The sequence below is a fragment of the Pelmatolapia mariae genome, linkage group LG3_W, assembly GCF_036321145.2.
Source record: "Pelmatolapia mariae isolate MD_Pm_ZW linkage group LG3_W, Pm_UMD_F_2, whole genome shotgun sequence".
NCBI lineage: Eukaryota > Metazoa > Chordata > Actinopteri > Cichliformes > Cichlidae > Pelmatolapia > Pelmatolapia mariae.
The window spans coordinates 38,372,978-38,381,214 of record NC_086229.1 but is presented as its reverse complement, the minus strand read 5'-3'; positions in this window follow the sequence as shown (position 1 = coordinate 38,381,214).

Sequence of the window (8,237 nt, the reverse complement as noted above, 5' to 3'; positions counted from 1 at the left end):
ATTGTTGACAGATGGATTGTTGTTTTGTGTGTCTGCAGCCTGTCAGACTGTCTGATCACAGTGGAAGGCTGTACTTCTCTGGCCTCAGCTCTGAGCTCCAACCCCTCCCATCTGAGAGAGCTGGACATGAGCTACAATCATCCAGGAGACTCAGGAATGAAGCTGCTTTCGGCTGGACTGAAGGATCCAGGCTGGAGACTGGACACTCTCAGGTATAGAGAGAATGTCTGATAGAGGAGTGTTACGGTCCCCTGAGGGGTCTAGGCAGTGAGGGGAAGTAACAAAAAGTGTCCGGGTCAGAAAAAGGAGACAAGAAGGCAAAATGGTTAAAGTAAATAGCTTTATTAAAGTTCCTATCAAACTCAACTAAAAGAGACGGACAAGCCGCTATCACCATTTAAGGAAAACAAAACTCAAGCGTTAGTCAATAAAAGTAAAAAGTAAGTCAACAAGAAAGCGAGCAGCTCACTAGCTGCAAACACAGACACACAGCTCACTAGCTGCAAACAGAGACACACAGCTCACTAGCTGCAACCACACTAATGGCACTCTGGCCCAGAGCTCACCTTTCCCTGTGCTTAAATACTCTTAATTACTGACGAGAGTCAGCTGCACAAAAGAAAGAAGGTGGCACCTCAGGCAGATGGGAGATTGTAGGACACACCCACACAGGCACCTTCAGGATGAGGCCCTGCTAGGGCCGTAACACCCCCCCCCCCCCCCCCCCCCCCATAAATACAAACCCGTGGTTTGTCAAATGATTACAATAACCAAAACAATAAAGTTCCATAACCGTTGCACCACCAAAACTGTAGGCTTTCCACCTACCAAACCCCATAGGAACGGTTAGGCATTTCCTGTGGAAGCTGCCAACCCCATCTCGGTGGGTTCACAACATTGCCAGAGAGTGGCCCCAGACCCTCGAAACAGTCTCTCGTGTGATAGCCAGGGCTTTGGACCATCACATGTCGAGAACCGAGCAGGCAGCTAGTGGGCCTTCCAGAAACACTTCGCTTCCTGTTTGAGTTCCAGCTTCAAACAGTTAGCAACAAGGTGTCCAGGTTTGTGGCAGAAGAAACAGAGCTTCGCTTTGGGTCTCCAAACCACAACTTTTTCAGCCTTGCTAGCTGGCTCCCTCCTAGCTCTCCACGATGTACTATGGTGAGAAGGGATGTCACATTCTACAGCATTTGTTTTATGAGTAAGGGTAAACTCATCTGCCAGTGTGGCAGCCTGCTGTAAAGTGGAAACCCTCTGTTCACTTAAATGCCAAGCCACACACTCAGGCACCGCATTCTTAAAGTCCTCTACTAGCACAAGCTCACGTAACGACCCCAAATCGTTAACCTGGCTTGCAGAACACCACCTATCAAAGAGCTTTTCCTTCTCCCTTGCAAAGTCAAGGTAGGACTGACCCTGTGCCAACTCCAAACCTCTAAAATGCTGCCTATAGGCCTCAGGTACCAGTTCATAGGCTTGGAGGACGGCACTTTTAAGCTTCTCATAAACTAAGCAGTCATCCATAGAAAGACTGGAACAAGCTTCTTGAGCATTACCTGTCAACTTACACAGAAACATCACCCCCCACACATCTTGAGGCCACTGCAGTGCAGTTGCTATGCGTTCGAATACACTGAAAAAGCTCTCAACACTGGATTCACAGAAGACTGGAACCAGGTGGATGTTATTGCTCACAAACGAGCTTCTAGACACCTGTGCACTAATACTTGTGTCATCCATTTTGGGGGCGGAGAAGGCTTAGCAAACACACCCTAATTAAGACACTACCACACACCTGTGCCAATTCTCTCACAGGCTAGCCAACAATTAATGGTAACCGAACAACTTACTCTTCTTGACCAACTTACCTTTTGCTGCACACACATTAACAAATACAACTTACCCAGTTCCTAAGAACAGCAAATTATACCTACCTATCTTCTGGAGCGTGCTGGGCTCGAGGCAACTTGAAAGGCAGAACTTCAGTGACGAGAGCCCTGAATTGCCTACCCCCAACAGGGAACTAATCCCCACCCAGGATTACTCCAAAAATAAGAAAGGCAAAATAACAAAAGAGTGCCCGAAGGAAGAGCTCAATAAGCTCAGCTGGACACTCACCTAACTTAACTGGGAAGTTGGGAATCTCTAAAGGTGACAAAAAGCAAGATAATCAAAAACCCATACCAACTCAAAACTCCCTTTTCAACAATCCCGGACGAGCCCCCACTTGTTACGGTCCCCTGAGGGGTCTAGGCGGTGAGGGGAAGTAACAAAAAGTGTCCGGGTCAGAAAAAGGAGACAAGAAGGCAAAATGGTTAAAGTAAATAGCTTTATTAAAGTTCCTATCAAACTCAACTAAAAGAGACGGACAAGCCGCTATCACCATTTAAGGAAAACAAAACTCAAGCGTTAGTCAATAAAAGTAAAAAGTAAGTCAACAAGAAAGCGAGCAGCTCACTAGCTGCAAACACAGACGAGCAGCTCACTAGCTGCAAACATAGACGAGCAGCTCACTAGCTGCAAACACAGACGAGCAGCTCACTAGCTGCAAACACAGACGAGCAGCTCACTAGCTGCAACCACACTAATGGCACTCTGGCCCAGAGCTGCATCTTCTTCTTCTTACATTTGTATTGGCGGTTGGCAAACAACTGAAAGGTGCATTACCGCCACCAACTGGTATGGAGTATGGTCTGGAACAACGCTCAAAAAACAACAACAAAAAAAAAAAAAAAAAAAAAAAAAAAACCCTCAAATCCTGCCAAACAGGTTCCCCTCTTTTAAAAACAGAAATAAGGCCTGATAACTCTTGCTTCCCGATTCCTTTTGCAACAAATCAACAAGATCCAGTTTGATTTTTAGTTTACTGAGATTGTGAACCAATTGCCTCCTCTCAACCTGATACCTCTGACACTGCAACATGACATGTTCTACCGTTTCCTCTACCCCACAGTAATCACATTTTCCAGTACTATGTTTCCCTATCAAGAATAATGTGCCATTCAAGCCAGTATGTCCAAATCTCAGTCTGGATATGATCACCTCCTCCCGCCTAGTCCGTCCTGCGTTTCTCATTCCTCCCACCCTCCTCTGAATCTTATACAACCATCGTCCCTTCCTTTCCTCCTCCCACTGCTTTTGCCATCTTGCTCTCATACCTTGCCTTACCATACTCCTTATCTCTGCTTGGCCAACACTAACAGCCATGTCAACCGCCCCATGCCTTATGGCCTCCTTTGCAACTCTATCGGCCTGTTCATTTGCCCACACTCCACAGTGCGCTGGGACCCATAAAAACACTACTGCTAGTCCCATCATGTGCAGCCGGAAAAGTGTCTGCTGAATTTCCCCCAAAACATCTGCCCTACTGTCTGAGTGACAATGCTGTAGACTGACCAATGATGAACTAGAATCCGAACAAATGACAGCATGTAATGGCCTCACGTCCTCCACCCACTGAACAGCTAATAATATTGCAATCATTTCCCCAGTGTATACAGAAAGCCCATCACTAATCCTATTACCCATTTCCACTGAAAACTCTGGTACCACAACTGCAACACCGGTTTGTCCGGTTGAGTTCTTTGAGGCATCTGTATATATTTGAACATAACCATAATATTGGTCAATGTAAGCCTGTACCGCATGAGCGTTCAAAGTAAATGCCTTACCCTCATTCTTCTTGTTCAACAATGTTAAGTCTACGACAGCATCAGGAAGTAGCCATGGAGGCACTGCTGGTAACGGGACTCTGCGACTGATGTTCAACTGATCCAGATTAAATTCTGTTGCATGTCTTCCCACAGTCCATCCAAAACTCTTCGTTTCCCTTTTTCCTTTCTCCCAGCAAGGTTTAAGTACTTCATGCGTTGGGTGATCCTGCCCGTGACCCTGTAAATTAGCCCAATAATTAAGTGTAAGCTGCTCCCTTCTCAGTCCCAATGGCATCTCTGCCATCTCCACCTGTAAAGCTGCTGTTGGAGTCGTTTTAAACGCACCCGTGCAAATCCGTAGTGCCTGATACTGTATATGGTCTAACTTTACCAGAGTTGTTGCTGCTGCCGAGTTATATGCTACACACCCATAATCCAACAGAGATCTGACCAACCCAGTGTATATGGCCCTCAAAGATTTCCTATCCGCTCCCCAGTCCCGCCCAACTAAACACCTCATTACATTCAATACTTTCTTACATTTGTCCACCACCTTCTGAATATGTACAGCCCATGTTAACCTTTCATCAAACCACAATCCAAGAAACTTAAATTTACTCACCCTTTCTAATTCATGATCATACAACTTAAGCTTGACGTCCGTACCAACCCTCTTCCTTGTAAAAAACATCACCTTAGTTTTATCAAGTGAAAATTTAAAACCCCACTTATAAGACCACTCTTCAACTCTTCTAATTGTCCCCTGCAGTTTCTTCACAACATACTCTATATTTTTTCCTCTCTTCCATTTGGCTCCATCATCAGCAAAAAGTGAACATCCCACCCCTGCCTCTATATCACTAAACACATCATCTACCATCAAATAAAATAACAAAGGGCTCACTATGCTCCCTTGAGGTGTACCATTTTCTACCAAAAACCTTTCAGAAAAAACCTTCCCAATCCTCACTTGAATATGACGCCCCCTTAAAAAGTCCTTTAGCCACCCGAACATCCTACCCCTAACACCCAATTTACAGAGTTTAATCAGTAGGCCATCTCGCCACAGCATATCATAGGCCTTTTCAATATCAAAAAACACTGCAACTACACTCTCACTGTTCGTCTGCGCTTTTCTAACTTCATGTTCTAAACATAAAACCGGATCCATAGTATTCCTCCCCCTTCTAAACCCACTTTGATACTTAGAAATAAATCCCCTAGTTTCCAAATAGTACGTCAATCTTTCAGTGATCATACGCTCCATCACTTTACAAACATGCAATGTTAACGCTATAGGTCTAAAGTTTCCTGGATTCGTGACATCCTTTCCAGGTTTCCGTATGGGTACCACCACAGCTTCCTTCGAGCTTTGCGGCAGTTTCCCACTCTCCCAAACTCTGTTATATAACCCTAACAAAAGATCTTTAGCTGACTCACTGAGTTGGTTTAACATGGTATAGATTTCCGTAGTACTCGATGTAGTTCCGTCTTTGTAAAAAGAATATTTAATGAATCATCCGTATTCCCTACCAGGTCCATTAAGTCTCTATTCACAGCAATTGTCACGTCCCTTCCTCGACGCCCTTCCTCACTAACATTGCCTGAACTGTGGACCTTAACAAAAGTCTTCACCAACACATTTGCTTTTTCCTCATCTGTTACAGCTATGATGTCTCCATCCCTCAGGATTGGATATTCACACTCCCTTTTCATACCATTCATCCTTCTAATCATCGACCAAATGTTCTGTATTCTTGTCTCCCTCCCCACTGAATTACAAAACCTCCTCCAGAAGTCCCTCTTTGCACTTTTAATGGTTCTTTTCACCTCAGCCTGCAATCTTTTATATTCAATTAAATTCTGAAAACTGTGATTGGCCTTTAAGGTCTTAAATGCCCTATTACGACATTTAATCACTTTATCACACTCCTGTGTCCACCATGGCACAATCTTTTTCTCCCCTCTACCGTCTTTCCTCTTCAACACCCTGCTGGCCGCCTCTAAAACTGCCTTACAAATAGAATAATTTAACTCATCCACCCCCACATTCACATCAATCTTTTGCAATTCTTGATCACTAACTAATCGAAATTTATCCCAATCAGCATCCCTAAAACACCACTGCTTCACCCCCCTTACATCTCGTTTTGCTATACTGAACCCAAACACGGTCATAATAGGAAAATGGTCACTGCCTACAGTTGTCTCTTTCAGTACCCGCCATGAACAAATACTTGCCAGCGAATCTGACACCAATGTAAGGTCAATTGCTGATTCTGCACCTGTTCTAACATCCACTCTCGTGCCACTTCCATCATTCAAACACACAAAATTCTTCATCTCCATCACTTCCTCAATCACTGCACCATTCCGATCATTACCATTACCCCATAATGTGCTGTGTGCATTAAAATCCCCACACCAAATTACTTTACCCTCTAAATATGTGTCAAGTTCATCCACCGATATCAGTTTATTAGCTGGATTGTAGTAATTAATCACTCTGAAACGTCCAGTCCCTCCCCAGACTTCAAGCACAATATATTCCAACTGTGTACCCAAAGCTACAACTCTAGATTGAATCCCCTGTGCCACGAATATTGCACACCCTCCTCCATTACCCTCCTGTCTATCTCTGCGAACACTATTATAACCTTTAATAACAAAATCTAAAGTAGGTTTGAGCCATGTCTCCTGAATACAGATTATGTCTGGTTTATTTTGGCACTGTTTGACAAATCCTTTACATTCTTGTCCATTTGCAAGCAGACTTCTGGCGTTCCACTGTAAAATAATCATATGACGCTCTCCTCCGGTCCTCCCGCCTTCCCCTCCCCTCCAAGTCTTTTATTGACAGTTTCCCAGGATATATCTTTGATACCAAAAAACCTCTCTGCTCCTTTCACAACTATTTTAATTTTCTCTGTTTTGTGTTTCACCTGGTCTGTACAATTTATGACATAGGCAATAAACAAAATCATCTGCTCCACTGTCAGGCCTGCATGAACTCCCTGTGGAGGTATGACTTCTGACGTTGATGGTCGAACCTTTTCCGACCCGTCCTTTGCCTTTTGCACCCTTTTGACAGCCTCAGCATAACTTAAGTTGTGAGCTACTTTGACTCGCTCAACCTCCACAGCCTTCTTCCGTACTTCACACCCCCCATAACTCACCCTGTGCTGCCCCCCACAGTTACTGCATTTATCCTGCACACTATCCCCACATTCGTCATATCGGTGTTCCCCTCCACACTTGGGGCACCTCTGTTTCCCTTTGCAAACTGCAGCGATGTGTCCGTATCTCTGGCATTTATAGCACCTGAGGGGAGGTGGCACATAAGGTCTAACAGGAAAGCTCATGCAGCCTATCTTAACCCTGTCCGGTAGAACTGCCTCCTGGAACTCCAATAGAACCGACAGGCTATCCACCCTCTCCCCATTCAACACTTTGTTTTTTTGTTCTTCTGTCCTAACCACTATAAGCAAGTTCCCATCCCTGAGAATTTTAGCCAGCTGAACATCTCCAAACTTCTTTTTCAAGTCTCTAGACAACGCTGTTGGGCTTAGCTGCATATCCTCATCTTCCTTCCTGAACCTTATAATTATTTTGAAGTTCTCCCTCACCGTTTTCCTCCGGACAACTCTGGACCCCTCCTCCGAACTGTTCTCCTCCAAGCTCCGTTTACTAGTCTGTGTCCCAAATAAACTCGCCTCCTCTGTCCTGCTTCTCCCTCTTCCTGATCTTCCCCCGCCAGCAACCGGGGTCCAGTCATCAAAATCCATATCATCACCCTCACCCACCTGAGACGCCATTCCAGCCAGTCACATACCAGTTTATGCCCAACCGCCAAAGTCCGTGATCCAAATCCGTAGGCCAAAGTCCAAAAACTAAATGAATCACTTAAACCGTATGGAAAGTACGCTTCTAGCTTCCCTTCCCGACCAACTTCCGCCAGCTGCTCCTCTGCGTTCCAGAGTCTTTTCGAAACCAAGTCCGCGACCTGGCCCAGAGCTCACCTTTCCCTGTGCTTAAATACTCTTAATTACTGACGAGAGTCAGCTGCACAAAAGAAAGAAGGTGGCACCTCAGGCAGATGGGAGATTGTAGGACACACCCACACAGGCACCTTCAGGATGAGGCCCTGCTAGGGCCGTAACAAGGAGAAAGAGCTAGAAACATTTCCTGTGTCCTTCACTCACTTCCTGTTTGTTTCCTGCAGATGAGACATGAACAATCACACATGCAGGATTATTTTCACGGACAGACACACTAGTCTAGCTGGATAGTACATGGATATTTATGTAGGGGTCTTCAAGGAGTGTATTTGCAGGAACATTAATGATAACTGATAAGTCATGTTGAGAGTTTCATTAGAAGTAGACCTACAGTTAGGTCCATAAATATTTGGACAGAGACAACATTTAGTAACTTTAGATACACTTTATTAGGTCACAGGTGTACCTGAGATAGTGGCCACTATTTGGTGGTAGTCTGCCATTTTTCTTGATTTCCTGCAACATTCTGTGGAATACTGGTGCAGAAATTGTCCAGAATTCGTTGTAGAATTCTGCAGGATAGCCG